The following is a 19,568-nucleotide window of genomic DNA, read 5'->3' on the forward strand; positions in this document are numbered from 1 at the left end:
TTTGATAAGTGATAATAATGATTTTATGTTAGATAGTAATTTTTATTTTTGTGATTTTGGTTTGTATTTGTAGTTTAATATAATTTGGGATTTTATTTGGATTGTATTGAAGTTTATTTATATTTTAATCGGAATTATAATTTAGTTTTCTTGAGATTGAAGAAAATATATTGTGTTTATTTTTTTAATTATGTGAGCCAGTGAGCTAACCCCTTTAACCCGCCAACCCGTGGTGGGTCAAGTCAGGTTCTAATTTTTTGGCTCGCTAATAAATGAGCCAGATTGGGGTGATCCACTAAGTGGTCAACCCGTCGCGAGCCGAGCCGGGTTGGGTCGGGTGACCCGTTTTGATAGCTCTATCTAAACTCATCCAAATCTTTTATAATTGTCTCTTTCTTTCTACACTAGTAGAAAAATATTTTTTAGTCACAGTTAAATAGAGTCGGTAATAATGAAATGACGCTATATTTAAAGAAAGAGTAAAATTATAGGATATTTCTAGTTGGTTTAAAACTGACGGTATCATCTTATATGATATTTACTACTATTCTCATTGTAAATAGTAAACCAGTGGATGAGTAATATCAAATGGTGGAGCAGATGCCTACAGAGATTTTTGGAAGCCACGTTCTCTTCTCCTCCGCACTCCTATTCCTTCAAAACATTTTCTTTTCTCGTCGTAAGCCATGCATTCTTCGGCAACGTCTTATCTTCTCTTCTTCAAAGTTTTTTCTCTTCTCCTCGAAAGCCATCTTCTCTCTGTGGAAGTTATTTTCCCGCGTAAGTCATTTTCTTCTCTCTGTAATATGATTTTCTCTTCCCGAAGTTATTTTTGTTTGAAGTCATTTAAAATTCATTTTGTTTTGAAGTTTCAAATACTCATAAACCCTAATTTCAATCACTGATATGACATTTTGTATTGGTTCAAATTGATTTTCTTCATTGCATATTTTCAATGTCAAGTTCCTCACATCAATCCCTGCCAGATGTAAATTTTGTTTCAAGTTTCTCCATTCTAACATGTAATAGTTTAATAGGATCAACTATAATGAATTTGTCAAAGAAAAAAAATCATACATGTATGAATCTCCTTTGCTTTTCCAATTTTAAACTCTTTTAAACTGTTATTTTTTCTTAAGGATATCATGTTATGATGTTTGGTTGAAAGTTGGATTGGAAGCGATATTTGATCCTTTTAGAAGTCTCTTTCCCATGGTTCTGGTTCCAAAAATAAAACAGAGATCGTTGTGTGGGCACCTAAGGTAAATTCAACTTTAAAATATATTTGAAATCTCTTACACTTGTGCACACACAATATAAGGGTCTGTAGAAGTTTAAACTCTGATAGTACTTGTTGTCAATGTTCTTCGCTTCTTCACGCTAAACGATTACGATAACTTATTTTCCTGTGTGCTTCATAGATATGAAGATAAATTCTAACTTGTGTATTTTTGTTCTGGATCATTTATATATTCAAAGAAGAGCAAAAACATGTAAAAGATGTTTGTTACTGATTGATCTTATACCCCTGTTCCTACAACCAAAGGTGAAAACTATTGTTATATAGGTGTTTGAGAATTTATGTTTCACTGGCTTTCATGGATATGTTGTTAAAAAATTCAAAATTTCTTATAACGAACCAGCATGTTAATGCAATCTCCTTTTTTGAACTTGATCCTCCTTTATTTAGTTTGGGCCTCAAAATTAGTTTGTGCTTACTTATGTGTGCTATTTTGGTCTTATCGTTGGGCACATGATCTTTGACTCACATTCCTCACATTTGGGATTGCACATCTCAATTACATTTGTAAGACTAGACATCTACCATACAGGTGATCTTACAATGACCCATTTACAAGTGATCCAATTGGTTTAATAACAACCATTAGGATAAAATTTTGATGTTGTGTATGTATTAGAATTTTGGTTAAGGCCTTACTAGAAATTTAAGATATAGCCTAATTAGAATCTAGGGGATGCCTTAAAAAACCAGAATTTTAGGTTTGAGTTTGTTTTAATTTGAGGTTAAAGTTGGAGAGCACAAAAGAATTTTGAAGGGAATAATTTCTTTGTTCTTCAATTGGTGCATCGGAATTCATGAAGGCACTCATCCAAATTTTATCCAAACATGACAATTAAAGTTGGCATGCGCTTACTATGAGGTGAATTGTGGCAAGTATTGAGTGCATGAAAGTGTTTATGTATCACGTAAGCTTGGCATTATTTTCCTTGTGAACCAATTCTTTCTATATTTTAATTGCTAAAATCCACATGGTTTATTTGACAACTTTTTTTTACGTAGGATTTGGTAGTCCAACTATTGAGATGCCAAATAATTTTGTTCACTTTTTCTTATTTCCTTAAACCAAGATAGATGATTTACATGATTGCATTGTCATTTGGTCATTTATCACCATCAAGATTTCTTTTATGTCAAATACCAAGGCTCATTTTAGTTTCAACAATTTTTTTTTCTATATTTTTTTTTCATCATCATACGTTTTACAAAAACTTAATTTTTTTTCCATGTAACTATTGTATGTCATTTTGTATGTCACTGTTTAAATGTTTCAAAGCTTGGTCTTCTTTTATATAGTGTTCTTTTATTCCTTGCATAAAATAGTAGTACCAAACCTCATTATTCACAACATATTTCTAGGTTGGTGGTTGTATGCTGATTAATTTTCCATCATTGTAGATTTATTATGAGACAATGGGCGTTTGATATATGCAGAGACTCAGGAAAGAAAATTGAAGCTTTGGTTGCAGAGATAGGAATTGAAGGATCAATAACAGGTGCTAGAAAATTCTTCAAGCAGAAAAATCCAGACATCAAGGTATATTTTTATATAGTGCATAATATGCTAGCAGTGATCATGGGATAGGTTTTCTTGTGCTAACTTTACAATTTCTTCTTCATTTCCCCCAACTATATGGTGTGGAACCAGCTAAAAGTGCAATTTTGAATGGAGGAAAGCCAGGTAATTTTACCACCTTTCACCAATTTATTTGATCTAGTATTGGTGAGTCTGTTATACTGCACTTATGTATTCTACTTGTGTACTTTAATTTATGTTACTATTGTTTCTTCAAGTATAACGTGTTAGTTGAAGGTTGAAACAATAGGGTTTTTTTTTTTTTTACAGTTAGTTGCTCTGGATTTTCTTTTTTTCAAAAGGTCTTAATATTTTCTTTTTTTCAAAATTTTCTTAACTTTAAGGACACCTTATAAAGAACCCTAGCATGCTTCTAACAGGGATAAACATGTTGGTTCATCTATAGCACAAGTAAGGACTATTTGTGTTCCAAAATATAGAACACAGTTCACACAAAAAATTGAAAAGCAAAGAGATAACGGTATGCTTGAAAACGATCAAAGATTTCCTTTTTACCCACTAATGATCAAGATGAATTAATTATGTAACCTTTACTTTATGACAATTTTCACTTAATTAAAAATTCTAACGAACTTTTATGTTCTTTAAAAAGTATGTTTTTAGTCCTCAAACTTTGACTCAAAATTGGAATTCGTCCTTGTCTGAAACTTCGATACATTTTGGTCCCTAAACTTTAAAAATGAATGAATATAGTCCTTTTAACCCAATTATGTTAAATTTTTTTGAGGTGTCGAACACTTTTCATATTATTATTGGAGTTTTTTACACTATTTGACACATTCTTGGTTCAATATCTACTGAGAAATATGTTCGACACTTCAAAAAAAGTTAACGTAATTGAGTTAAAAGGACTATAGTCATTCATTTTTAAAGTTTAGGGACCAAAATCTATTGAAGTTTCAGACAGGGACGAATTCCAATTTTGGGTCAAAGTTCAGGGACTAAAAACATACTTAACCCATTTTTTTTCTTCTGACAATACCAGCAGTTAGAACATTTTTGTCACAATCTCTTTTTGACATTCGTAATTCTAACAGTTATTTAAACCGTCAGAAATGTCATTTGTGACGGGTTTTAACCGCTAGAACTTGTAGATGGTTTTACTTATGAAGCTGAGGCTATACAATGATGGCTTGATGGTGGTAATGACAACTCACCAATGACTAATGATAAGTTTGACCCTCACAATCTTGTTCCCATTATGCTCTTCGTTCTACAATCCATGACTGGCTTCAAAACCACTTATCTAGTGCTTTTCTCCCATTTTAATTGAATTGTATATCTACTTTTTATAGACATATCTAGGAAAGAAAGTTATCATTTCATTTTGTTAGCTTGGATCAGGTTCTTCAATCACAATTTATATCTATCGTCTTGTATAGGTTAGACAACAACATGATTATCCTACAATAGTTCTGAAGTACACATTATATAAGATATATATCAGAACGACTCTTTATGTGATTACGTTTATATTTTTGTTAGTTTTATATAAGGAAAATTTGATTCATGTGAAGGAACTGTCTAAATTCATGTGAAGGAAATTTTAGACGTTTAACACCATTTTTTGTTAGTTTTTCTATTAATTTAAACTTTTTATATTTAATTATATTTTAAATTTTAACAATATTAAAATATAATTATTTTATCATTTAATTGTTTTTTAACTTTTATTCGTGAACATTAAATAAAATATTAAACATAGCAGTAATATTTAATTTTTATTCTTTAAATAAAATAAAATTGTATTGAAGGTTATCATGTCGAATTTGATTTAATATCATAATTAATAATAAACTTTTACGATATTCGATGTATCTTAATTATCCTTAACTAGTGTCCTAAAATAAAAGTCTTTCGCATCATGAATTTCTTCACATTATATATATATATATATATATATATATATATATATATATATATATATATATATATATATATATATAAATAAAACAAAAAAAATGTCACGTGATCGGTTTCTAAAGTCTGTGGTACTGCATTGGTATTGATAGTAATAACGGTGCATTGTTCAGATTTCTTGTAAAGTTAAAATAAAAAAATAGGCTTTGTATTGACAGTAATAATGGTGCATTTCATGGTATTGGTAGTACCAATCTTAATAAATGTAATATATGTGTATGAACAAACCATTGGAGCCTCTTGAGAGTGAATGCACATTAGTGGGAGACATGAGTAAATGGGAAAGAGAGAAATGGAATATTATTGAAAAAAGAAAAGGTAGCACGTCTTTACATAAGGTTTGCCTTATATAGGCACAAACAGAAAGAGAAAGAAAAAACTTAAATTGAACCTAATTGTGTAACAGAAATACTAGGACAGGCTCCTCTTGATCGTTGAAAGGGAATTTAGGTTGTATATTTTGACAACCAACGATGCATATTTCTTTAAGATAGAAGAGAGAGTAGGTTTCATTTTTGGGATCGTATTTGTTCAGAATGAACTAATTTAAAGAAGCAATTTATTATTGGAGTTGCCCTCTGTTTGGGGCCTCGCTCAGGCGAGAGTGACCCGCCTAAGCGAGATAACCCTCTAGTTTAGGCGAGATCCTCTAGCTTGAGTGAGTACCACTGCAGAGTTGTGTTTATTTCTCTTTTTTAAGTGAATGAACTGTTATTAAATGAAAGAATGTGACAATTGTTCATGCTATGCTTGGATTATGGTGACTGGTGGTATATATGCGTAGATATATGGTGCAATTGCATGGAATTGGATTATGGGAGGATGTGGTTAAACTAGAATTTCAAGGAAAATTCTAAGAGAAATGTTTTAGTATATGTAAGGATATGAGGACTCAGTTTTGGTGGTATTCAGACGCTCCAATAACCATTAAGACTCATGTAGAGTAGAATGGATTATGTCGGGGAAATAATAGGAGGTCCTAGTCTATGGACCCGATCAGTCATAGACGCGAAGGGGACTTTGCTAGGTATTGTGTTAGCTTTGCTAGGTATTGTGTAGTTTCGAAAATAAAATGGCCTTTAATTATACTTTTTTTATGTAATAAATTAAAAGTATAAAAATATGGATAAAATATATAAACCAAAAAGAACAATCCCGTGTTTTATGTTTTCAAAACTTTGGAATATGATGAGTGCGTATTTTTGCCCTCATTCAGTGTTTAATTTTGGGTATTTAATTGAATTTGTGTGTTTAAAGATTGATCTTATTGGGATTTCCTATTATTGGGTTTATTGAACATGAGATACAAAAACATGTTAAAAATAAGTTTTTAGTTGCATAAATGTTCTTTGGATATTTTGAGGTGTGTTAGTGCAGCTGCAGCTATGTTGAACTCATGGAGGTGTGGAAATAAATTGTTTAAAGTTTCATGACACCTTAAATATAAATCCAAGAATAAGAAATTATCAAAAGCACAAAATCCTAGCCAAACATTGCATGAAGACGACAAGAAAAACTTGAAAAAGTGAAGTAGTTTGGCTAAACATACTTAAAATTCAACTTCAACTTCTTCAAAATATTGGAAATCAAAAGTTTTCCTATCTATTCATTTCTATTTATTTCCATTACTTATTTAGACCTATTATAAAATAGAAAAAATCACTCGTTTTTTTTTACAAGAATGTTCATATACGTGCACAGTTAAACAAATTCTAATATGTAAAATGATTTTAAAATAAAAGATAATTGTTCATAAACTTCCCTCCAAACCTAAAATATTATAATATAAAAAACTAAACGAATGAAAATAAAATAATATGAAAAATTAAATCTTAAATTTAAAAATGAACACTAACATAAAATATATAAAAAAATAATAAATAAAACAAAAAGTTGTCACATGATATTGCATTCGTATTGGTAGTAATAAGGATGTATGGTTAGGGTTTCTTGTAAAGCCAAAATCAGAGAATAGGTTTCTTATTAACCATAATAACGATACATTTCTTGATATTGGTGATGGCATTGCTTTAAAATAGACGAAAGAGTAGGTTTCATTCTCGTTCTTTTAAGAGAAGAGAGAAGGTTTGGTGAGATGAAGAAAAAGTAATTTGTAACCTACCTAGAGAGAGAAGAAGAACAGAAGAGACGGTGTTCTTCTTCAACTAACTTATCTATACTTTTATCTTTTTAATAGTTCAGCCACAAAAATATTTCACATTTTTTTTCATTTCTTTATATTACTAGCTTTATGTATTTATAGTTAATAATTTTATTTATTGAAATATTGTGTATTTCTTGATATTTGGTTAAGCTAACATGAATGTTGCAAAAGGTTCTTGAGAAATCAGAAGAGAAAATTCAATAATGTCGCAAATTGATACTTTAATTTTATTTTTTTTTGTAAATTTTTTAGATATTTAACACCAATCTTTATTGGTTTTTCTATTAATCTAAACTTTTTATATTTAATTATATTTTAAATTTTAAAAATATTAAAATATAATTATTTTATCATTTATTTGTTTTTTAACTTTTATTCGTGAACATTAAATAAAATATTAAACATAACAGTAATATTTATGGACATTTTTGTTCTTTAAATAAAATAAAATTGTATTGAAGGTTATCATGTCGAATTTGATTTAATATCATAATTAATAATAAACTTTTATGATATTCAATGTATATTAATTATCCTTAACTAGTATTCTAAAATAAAAGTCTCTCGCATCATGAATTTCTTCACATCACATATATATATATATAAATACATACATACATACATACATATATATATATATATATATATATATATATATATATAACAAATAAAATAATAATAAATAAAACAAAAAAATACCACGTAACTTTGTTATTACATATATAATAAATAAATGTATTAAAAATTTTAAAATAGTGAAAATAAATAATGAGATAAAAGAACGTAATATAGAATATATACAAATATAATATGTAAAATAAAAGTTTGTCCACGACCAAATTGGTTTTCAAAATCTAAAACTATTCATGTACTCATGGGCAGTAGTGGAACTTCATGCAATATGTTGGGGGTGTCAAAATTTTGGTTAAATTATTCTTTGGTTCATTTTTTTGTCTAAAAATATCATGTTGGTCATCTAGTGTTTTTTAGTTTCAATTTGACCTCGATTTTATAAAAATTAATGCAATTTTATCTTTTTCGTTAAATTTCTTGAAGTGGAACAAAAAATTTTCATTAAAATTGATACTACGATTATGCCAATTACACCCACAAAGCAAATCATTCACAACTTTAGTTTTGATGAAAAATTCTTGATTTGATTCAGTAAATTTAACGAAAAAGGACAAAATTACATAATTTTTAAAAATTCGGACCAAATTGAGATTAAAAAAAACTAAATGAGTAACTTAATATTTTTGAACGAAAATAGGAACCAAAAGAGTAATCCTAAAATTTTTATATAAACTAGTCAAAACATTGTATTTACTTTTTTATGATAATAAAAATTAATAAAATTACAATTATTATTATTATAATTGTAAAATTAGATATAAATAATTTTTATAATTTTAGTATAATTAATTTTCATTTATAATGATTCAATTTTAAAAAAAAATGATTAAATTAAACAAATAACAATTTAAAAAATAATATTAATAAAATAATTATTTTTATTTAAAAAAATGTTTAAAAGATTAAATTGAAAAATAAATGTAAAAAAGAAAACTTTTTCTTATATATAAATATAAATGTATAAATATTTATTAAAATATTAAATTTGAAAAAATTTATTTAAAATCATATATTAAATTATATAAATGTAAAAAAATAAAAAAATTGGGGTTCATGGCCCCCTTAGCTCCAACGTTGTTCCGCCATTGCTCATGGGCATCCATTCTAACATTAGTGGATGCTTTTTCTTGTAAAGTCTAGAGAGTAAAGAGCTTCTTTTGTAAATATTAAGAAATAAAAAAAATATAAATTATCAAAGTGAAAAAATATTGAATTAAAAAGAAATCATATTCTTTTGACAAAATAAAAAAAAATTCGTTATTTAATTTGATAAAATTCAAAAAATGTTACTAAATAGAATTTCCAAATTATTGTATGTTTTAAATAATCTTAGAATATATAAAAAAATAGTAGTAAAATAATGATTTAAAAAATGAAAATAATATAATATAAGATAAAATAAAATATCTTAATTTTAAAAGTCAAAAGTAAATTAAAATATTTAAAAATGTAATAATAAAATCTCTCATGAAATTCAGTTTCTTCACTTGTTATACATATATTATTTCTAATGGTTTTGTTTTTTTTAAATCACCACTTAAAACTTTTGATTGCTTGATTGCACGTGAGATGCTGTTATTAGTGTTGGTTCTACAGTGAGTACTCATTAAAGTTCCACATCAGATAATATCATGTGTAATGTAGCAGAAAAGTACTATAGAAATAAATAGTTTTTTTTTAGTTATCACCACAACATAATATATCATCTGAACCTATGAGAGACTTGAATAGTTGTGTGGTATTAAAAGGGTTGCAATTTTGTCCAAAAAAATTGCATGAGAAGTATGACTTTTGTCCAAAAAAAAAATATACGATAAATGTCTGTAGTTTTGTTCACAAAAAAAAATTATATGAAAGTTTGATCTCGCATATGGATCCTGCATAGAATCATAAGCACAACACCACACACCAATATAGATTCCAATACCAAAAGAACAAGTCATGTCAATATAATTATTCTTGCTATCGTGATAGGTTCTTACCATGCAAAAACTAAACAAGACTTAAGCAACACAAAACCATACACAGATAGAATTTCATTCTGAACCTATTGTAAACAAAGAACATTACATTCACGTCCCCACCCCATCAGATAATATAACAGTCTACTAATACAGGGATAAAAAATGATTCCACCACCAACCTAAACAGAAGAGCCTAATATCTGCTAAAAGCACAAAGATTGTAAACACATGGTTGGGCACAAACACTAATCAGACTATGAAAGTAATGCTTTAGGATTTTTGTACACTATCCAAGACCATGATTTAAGTTGGGCTAGAGTGAACACTTGATCAACATCAACCCTTTGTTTCTTTGATTTCAAATGCACCATATAATGGCCACCCATATACAATGCCACAATTTTTTGCAATTTTTATTCATACCTTGGAGTTCAAACTGAATGAAGTGTGAAGCTGCTATATTATGATGTACATATAACAGTCCCACCCATAAGTCACACATATCAAAGTTTTAATAAGAAGGTTCTTGTACAGAATAATTAACCATAAAAATATGAAACTTATAGTGTAATTTTCTATTATAAATATGTCTAAATAAGTAATGGAAATAAATACAAACAAATAGAGAGTAAAACGTGTGATTTCTAATACTTTGAAGACATTGAAGTCATAAAACATGAGACTGTTCTTTTCTCCCTTGTATTGTTTTGGCCAAAAAAGAAAGATGCAAATTTGAATGGATTTAGATTAGCTTAGATTCACTCGCTTTTTAAAAAAATTGTAAAAAAGTTGTGAGGTCATTGTGCATGTATTTTCTATGGAGGCATGTTTGATTTAAGGTAAAGTTATCATTATGGCAAGAGGAATTTCCACAATAGTTTGTACTAGAAAGTTAGACACATGTTTCCATATTGTCATGCAAGATAAATGTGAAGACAAACTTTCTTTCCTATATTAATTTTTTCCTCTTACATAAATTCAAGCTATGATGACAAACGCCAGCCTTGGCCAAATGCAGACAAGAAGAGTGGTCCTCAATTGTTGAGAGGGCCCAAGCTATTATCTTTTGGGCCAACATTGTTTAAATATTATATTAGAATTTAACTTTTGGGCTTTGTATTTTGGGCCATGTATTGGGCCTTAGAGGAAATTGGGCTTTAGAAGTAATTTTGGACCAAAAAGGGGAATTGGGCCAAATGGGCCAAGAGTAGTGTGTCTACTCTAGAAAAGCCTAAAAGCTTCTCAAACTTGATCTCCAAGGATGAGAGTTAGCTTCCCATGGCAAGACAAGTGTGACTTGCTTAGGTGGCAAGTCACACCTCCCACATGCTCCTTTTTGGCTCCAAAATTCAACTTTCTAGACTCATTTTTCCCTCCACTTTTTGGAGACTCCTTGGTCTCATTTTAGCCTATAGAAGGCTTAGGAGATGTATTTTTCAGCATGAAATTGAGTAATGAATTACTGCCTAAATTTGTGCACAAATCTATTTTGAGCTCACCTTAGAGTAAACTCTTCTCTAGTTTACTCTAGTCTTCTTCCTTAGGGGTTGGCCTCACCTCTCTTAAGAATCCTTTCACCTACACCAAACCAAACACCTTAAGCTTCTTTCCTTCATGCTTCCGCATCCAACACCATCCATGGAGCCTCCATTCTTCATGCAAGCCTCAATGGAGACAAGAAGAAGCCATCATGTGGTATTATGAGCCTTGATTTTAGTGAGTTAAGTACTTCTTCTCCATTTTTTTTCCAATTCCGTGTTGTTCATCACTTCTTCTACTTGTCTTGCTGTTTTTGTTCATTTTATTTTGAGTATTAATGTTTTTTTAGTTTGGTTCATCTTCATTTGCTTCATCTTGAACCATCCTTGTGTGTTTTAGGTGTTCTATTTGGTTTCTACCGTTTACTTTTCATTTTAATTCAGTATTTGTTGTTTTTTGTTCAGTTCATTCTCTTTTTCTTGAGTTTATTTTGATTTTAAGATCCATATGTTTGGTCTAGAGTCATGTTTAGTCCATATATGTCATTAATTCCTTGTTTAGCTTTTAATTTTCTTTGAATTTGATGGTCATGTGCTGCTGAATTCTGTTTCAGATTTGAGTGCAGTTTTAGTCCTTAAAAATTAACACTCTCTTCTCTCTTTGAGCCTTGGAAATGAACCTTCACATCTAGATAACCTTAGTTATCTTAATTTCCAGTGGGAATTTTCCTTGTGCTTGCTTAACATCACCATAAATCACACTAAATTTCCTTTCAATTAATTGTGTTTTGGTGCTTTTTCATTTCTGTTTTTGAGTTCAGATTGCTATTTAGATCTTAGCAATGTCTTAGAGTCAATGAAAAATGTTGAGAAATGAAAAAATGAAAAAATAGCTGAAGCCGAGGCCTGAATTCACGTTTTTGGACTGGCAGTGAGTGAAAAATCAAATTTCAGTGCAGTTTTCTAGCTTATTTTGGTTGTTTTTCATCCATTCTAGTGCCATTCATTAGGTAATTCATTTGAGTGCTTATCTTGTTTCTTTACCTTATTTTTAGTTTGTCATTTCTCTGGTAATCCTTTGAGTTTGTCATGGCATTATTGACTTTTGGTTTAGCAATTATAATTTTGTGTTTTTCTTGCTTTATTTCTTGACCTCTTTTGGTTTGGTTTCTATATTTGGTGCATACTTCTTTTTTTAGGTGATCTAATTTTCCTAAGGTAGCATCCTAGGAGGTGGAGTACCTAGTCCCGAAAGAGAATCCTCTTTGGTGAGATCAAGAGGAAGTGCAAGAGTGAAACACTTGTGAGGACCAAGCCAAGAAGACAAAGCCAAGAAGACCTTTTACATTTTGTGCACTTTGATTGTATTCAAATTGAGTTGTAAAATTGTAATGTTTTCCTTCTTGTGTTCATGGCCTATTTAGGTGTCTTGGGGGAGTCTTAGGTACTAAATCCCATCTCCTAACTAGAACCTCTTCTATACATTAGTGAAGCGCTTTTAGTGGTGAAGTTTGAAGGTTCCAAGTGCCTTCTACTTCTACCAAAACTTAGGTCGCATATAGCTTATAATCTTTCTTGTTTTTAATTTTCTTGTTTTATAGTTTAGTGTGTGTCAACTTAGTCTTTGAATTAATTCCATTTAAAAGTTTTGTACAAAAGTTTCAAGTTCCCTTGGCTAGGAAAGACTTGGTATGTAAGCAATCCAAGTGATTCACCTCTCTTTCCTGGAGAAGAACTAAAAGCTTTTGCTATCTACTTCTTCTTTGAAATTTTCTTTTAAAGACCAAAGTATTCTAAAAAAAATGTCTCAACCTCCTTCTCAATGTATGAGTGCTTCAAATGAAGAAGAAATAAGTTTGAAACAAATTTCCTTTGATTTGAGAGCACTACTACGTTGGAAGGAAGATGAAATAATTGCAAGGGAAAGGGAAAAACAAGAAAGAGATAGGTTTCATCAACTTTTAGATGAAGAGAGGAGGGGAACAAGAAATATGGAAAGGTTGCATGAGAGGATGAGTAATAGGAGTCAACATTTGTACTCCCACACTCCAACACTAGTCACACACTATAAAGAAGATAGTAGACTAGTTGACAACTTCTATCAACCTCCTCCTCCTCTAAGAAGAGAAAGAAGAGAGCCTAGGGAACCAAGAGCCATTAGAATAGAGCTCCCTCACTTTTATGGGAAAGATGATGTTGAAGCTTATCTTAATTGGGAAATGAAGGTTGAGCAACTCTTTGCTTGCCATCAAATAAGTGAGGAGAGGAAAGTACCCTTAGCTACCCTTAGCTTTCAGGGCAATGCTATGTATTGGTGGACTGCCCTCGAAAGAGATAGGAGAATCAATCAAAGTCCCGAGGTCAAATATTGGAATGACCTCAAAGGAGCCCTTAGGAGAAGACATATTCCCTCCTACTATCATAGAGAGCTAATGGATAAGCTCCAAAGACTCCATCAAAATAAAATTAAAGTGGAAGAATATAGACAAAAGATGGAGTTATATATGATGAGGGCTGCGATTAGGGAGTCTGAGGATACCACCATTGCAAGGTTTCTTAGTGGCTTAAGTCTTGAGATAAGAGATAGAGTAGAATTGTTGCCCTACCAAGACTTAAATGACTTGGTTCAACTTTGCATAAAGGTATAGCAACAAATTCTAAGGAAAATTTTTCGAAATGACTACTCTAACTCTTATACCAAGAAAGAATTCAAGAGGGAGGGTAAGCAAGTCAAAGAGGAACCCTCCAAAAGTTTCAAGGAAAAGGAGAAACCAAGGGAAGGCACATCTTCACACACTCGCACTGGTGAAATCAAATGTTTCAAGTGTCTTGGTAGAGGTCATGTTGCATCTCAATGCCCCACCAAAAAGACCATGATCTTAAAGGGTGTTGACCACTATAGTAGCCAAGATGAGCAAGAAAGTGAGAGTGAGACTTCTAGTGAGGAGTCTAATGATGAGTCTAAGGAAATTGCCTATCCTTGTGAAAGAGACCTTATAATGATTAGAAGACTTCTTAGCAACCAACCCATTCCAAAAAAGCCAACACAAAGAGAGAACATCTTTCATACAAGATGTAAAATTTTAGAAAACACTTGTTCTCTCTTTGTTGATAGTGGCTCATGTTGCAACTGTTGTAGTACAAGGTTGGTTGATAAGTTGGCTTTGACTATCATTCCCCATCCAAAACCTTACAAACTGCATTGGCTTAATGAGTGTGGGGATTTGACAATCCAACATCAAGTAAAGATCAAGTTATCCATAGGGAAATATGAAGATAGTGTGCTATGTGATGTAGTACCTATGGAAGCTTGCCATGTCTTATTGGGAAGACCTTGGCAATTTGACATGAAAACCATGCATAATGGTCTTACCAATGAAATCACCTTCACTCACAAGGATAGAAAATTTGTCTTGCATCCTTTATCACCATCCCAAGTGGTAGAAGATCAAATGCAAATGAAAAATAAAATAAAGAAAGAAAAAGAAAATTCTACCAACATGCATATTAGTGAAACAACAAGTTCCAATTATCTAGGTAGAAAACACAAGACTTTTGAGTGCCCTAGCAAAAAAAGTCATCATTCTAAGGGGCAAAGACATGTGTGAAAATAAGGTCAGGCTTACTTCTTCCTCTAAACGAGAAAAGCAAGACCAAAATAAACATTGTGTTGAAAAAGGAAATATTTTCAAATTTATATGGATTCAACATAAGGAAAATAAGAAGCAAAATGAAAAAGCTCCTAAAACTAAATACCTTTATCATTCATTTGATACAAGGTGTATGAACAATGGGAGTCGCATTGTTTGGATGTTTACCAGTATAAAATTCATTTTGTTGTTTGGTGTTTGTTGTAGGATGGTCTTTGATCCTGGAGGAGGAAGACATAAGAAGAACAATAATAAAGGCTGTTGTCATGAAGAAACATGTAGATCTGAGGACAGATCCTTTGCAAGAAGGAGGGGATGATGACAAACGCCAGCCTAGGCCAAATGCAGACAAGAAGAGTGGTCCTCAACTGTTGAGAGTGCCCAAGCTCTTATCTTTTGGTCCAACATTGTTTAAATATTAGATTATAATTTAACTTTTGGGCTTTGTATTTTGGGCCCAGTAGAATAGGGTTTTCTTTGGGCCATGTATTGGGCCTTAGAGGAAATTAGGCTTTAGAAGTAATTTTGGACCAAAAAGGGGAATTGGGCCAAATGGGCCAAGAGTAGTGTGTCTACTCTAGAAAAGCCTAAAAGCTTGTCAAACTTGCGCTCCAAGGATGAGAGTTAGCTTCCCATGGCAAGACAAGTATGACTTGCTTAGGTGCCAAGTCACACCTCCCACATGCTCCTTTTTGGCTCCAAAATTTAACTTTCTATACTCCTTTTTCCCTCCACTTTTTGGAGACTCCTTGGTCTCATTTTAGCCTATAAATAGAAGGCTTAGGAGATGTATTTTTCAGCTTGAAATTGAGTAATGAATTGCTGCCCAAATTTGTGCACAAATCTCTTTTGAGCTCACCTTAGAGTAAACTCTTCTCTAGTTTACTCTAGTCTTCTTCCTTAGGAGTTGGCCTCACCTCTCTTAAGAATCCTTTCACCTACACTAAGCCAAACACCTTAAGCTTCTTTCCTTCATGCTTCCGCATCCAACACCATCCATGGAGCCTCCATTCTTCATGCAAGCCTCAATGGAGACAAGAAGAAGCCATCAAGCTACCACATTGTAAAAGCATTGACTATTCTATACAAAAGGCAATGAGAATATTATTGGTAATTATATTCATTATTCACCATCACCCACGTACTTATAGTTCTCTCCAATATTATATTTGGGGGCATATAGGAAAGGATCGAGATCATAACACATATTATGATAGACATCATCTCAGTCCACGTTATTATGATTATGATAATAAGAAGGAAAGGTTAATGTAGATATTAGTACACCCTAAACATCCCCATACTACGTTTATCCTACCTTGTTTACAATTCCCTTAATTCAACTGAAAGTCCACAAAAAAATATATAAAGGGGGCATTATTGATACAAGCTAAGATGCATTGTAAGCTATCAAGGGTTGTTCAAATGTGAATTGCATTGTTTAGTTCGACTAAAACAGTCAATTAAAATCCCACAAAAAAAATGAATAAAGGGGACATTGTTAATACAAGCTAAAGTGAATTATGAGCTATCAAGTTTGGTTCAAATGCAAATTGCATTGTTCAATTCAGCTAAGATAGTCAAGCAAACTAGATATACTAGGATTAAAAAACTATTAAAAAATTATTTCCAAAATATTAAAAAATAAACAGTAATAAATTGCCTAAAAAATAATAAAATTGATCAAAAAGTGTTTCTTTAAATTTTTCTTTATTTAATTTTATTTTTAAATAATAAATAAAAAAGGATTTTGATTTAAAATTAAAGATTGAATTAAAATAAAAATAAATTAATTCTTTTTACGTTTTCTTTATTTAATTAAAGGAAAGAAATACAGTCTTTGGTTTTGGCTTTCCGAAAAAAAAAAGTAATTAACAGTTACCATTGCCGATATGAATGTTTGGCTTGCCTGCAGTATCACAGGTTTTAAGAAACTGATTTTATGTGACTTTTTTATTTTTTTAATATTTTTTTATATACTTTATGTTACTGCTGGATTTTATAATTAAGAGTTTATTTTTGTCTGATACTATTTTATTTTTATTTTTTTCTAAATTATTAATTTACAACTTCTAAATACCTAGTAATATTAAATAATGTTCTTTTAATATTATCCTCAAATATATAAAATTCAACGATTCCTTCAATTAATTTCTCTTTTTTTATTAGAGAATGAATAGGTAGAGTCTGTAGGCTTCTTCTTCTTCTTTTTTCTAAAGTTGATACATTTTCTTCAATTATTATTATTCACTTTTGCATATTAATGTTCTTTCTTCAACTAAGTTGTAGAGAAAGAAGTTCAATTGTAAACATTGTTTTGACTATTTGTAAAGCACTCGTATGTATTCATTATAATATAATACATTATTTTTTTTATATAAATTTTATTTTATTGATAGAATGTTTTATAAATATAATATATATATATATATATATATATATATATATATATATATATGATTAATCAGTTCTCTTAATTGCTCTATGTATCATCAAAAGAAATTAATAAATACATTAATATTCATCAAAAGTTCATCCTCATATCAACATTAATTTACTCATCTCCTTTTCAATTCAATTGAGAGTTCAATTAAGAGTCATGATCTAAAAAAAGCAATTCGAAAGTGCATTTCAGAGACATTTTTGAGATTCAACAAAAAGAATACTTTAGGAAAAAGACAATAAGAATACTTTAGGAAAAGCACAAGGAACAAGAACAGATTGGCAAGTAACAGGTTACACGGTTTTGCTTTCTACTTTGCTATGATGCTCTGTTACATTTTGTGTGGTCACAGAATTGTATGAAATACATATAGAAAGAACAAAATATTGTCATCTTAGGCTTCTAAGTTAATAAACCACAATTAAAAATAAAATTAAACTAGGTTTAAGGAATTTGAAATGGAGAAGACTTAGGAGATGCCGCTGGTGAACGAGGAAGGCAGAATAGTTTTTAGTAATGAAATTAGCAAAAAAACAAACAATTATTACAAGAGATAATTTCTCTCATAAAATTTATTAATTAAAGGTTTAAATTTTTTTAACAAAGTCACTAATAAAATGGACTCCATTACTATTTGAAGAATAATAAGTATAGAATCTTATAATTAAATATTTTTTTATATAAAATATACATTTTTAAATTGGAAACCATGTGAATTAGAATTTTCAATATTTTATTCCCTAAAACTTATTTATTTACATTTTATCTTCAATATTATTTTAATTGATATTTTAAATATTTTTAAATTTCTCTTTTAATATATTAACTCGTTTTTTATCAAATTCCCTATGACTTTAATTCTTTTGTATTACATTTTGATTTCAACATATTAATAAAGGTAGAGTTAAAAATTTGATATGTGTAAAAATAACTAAAGATAAAAATATTTATTTGAGAAGGTTACACCTTATTACAAAAAAAATAGTACATATAAAAAAACATAAAAATTAAGGAAATTTATTTATTTTATGGACTTTGTTTAAAATTTATGAATGTTATGTATTGTATTTTATTTGAATTTACAATTAAAACATATTTTTAAATATTCACTTTTATTTTATTTTAATACCCGCATGTACCGGTGTAAATATTAAAAAATTATGCAAGTACCTGCATAACGGATACCCGAGAAATATAGATACGAGTACATGACACATTTATCCATTGGGTAAGGTATGAGAGAGCTACTACATGTACTTTACCCTCCCGCACCCCGTTGACATCCCTAGTTACAACCGAAAACTTTTCTCATGATCCTTCTTAATTCTTAATTAAAGATTTTATTTCATTTTAACAACTCATTAATAAAATATTTATTTGCCATTTGAAATAATTTATATAAGCGTATAATTTTATATTTCAGTAATATTTTTATTGTAAATATATTTTTTAAATTACTACTCAATGAAGTATAATTTTTACAGTTTTTCTCTCTAAAAGGAATTTATTTACATTTCTTCTTTATTCTTGTGTTAATTATTTTAATTAATATTTTAAATATTTTAAATTTCTTTTTTTGTATATTAACTCATTGTTTTTCACGAAAATCAATGTAATTTTAATACTTTTGTAATACATTCTGTTGAAGAGGAGTTGAAAAATTGTATATAAAAATAACTAAAAATTATATATTTAATTCAAAAGGTAATTTTAATATTATTATTGTGGATTTAAAAAATCATTTTGGAGATGAGTACCATTTGGGTCAAATATGAGAACAAATAATCATGTATGTAATTTAAATTTGAAAAGCCAATTAGGTTTTATTTTTACTTTTTGGTATGGTTTAACCATTATTGTTTTTATGTTTAGGAGTCAAATGAAACTTAAAGATAACATTTTTATTTATATTGTACTCAAAATTAAGGTGTCCAAAAGTTATGTCATTCTTAATTATATCAGTTATGCATATTAATGTTTTTTTTTTCTAAAGTTTAAAATGGTTGTTGTATATCCAAATGTTTGCCCTTATACATGTAATGTACATGATGATAATTTTTTTATATTGTATAATATCTGTTAGTTAGTTTTTTTATTTGTGTTCTAAATTGATATTCTATCCACTATTTCTTCTAAAAAAAGATTTATATTTATAGAAAAAAAAGAGTAATAAATGTGTAGCAAACAATAAATAAAGTCAAAATTGACTTGATTCGAATTAAATTTAGCAAATATATATGATAAAATAATTTAATTTGTTAAAACTTTAGTATAATTTGTTAGAAAAAAAATTAAATAATAAACTGATCGTAAATGAAATTCTTTGAAAAATATGAATTAAAAAATCAAATATATAATAAAATTTTGAAAAGAAATGAAGTTGATGTAGTCCAACATTTCAAGTTTTTCTCTTGACGAA

The sequence above is a fragment of the Vigna unguiculata genome, unplaced genomic scaffold (genome assembly GCF_004118075.2).
Source record: "Vigna unguiculata cultivar IT97K-499-35 unplaced genomic scaffold, ASM411807v1 contig_8, whole genome shotgun sequence".
Lineage (NCBI taxonomy): Eukaryota > Viridiplantae > Streptophyta > Magnoliopsida > Fabales > Fabaceae > Vigna > Vigna unguiculata.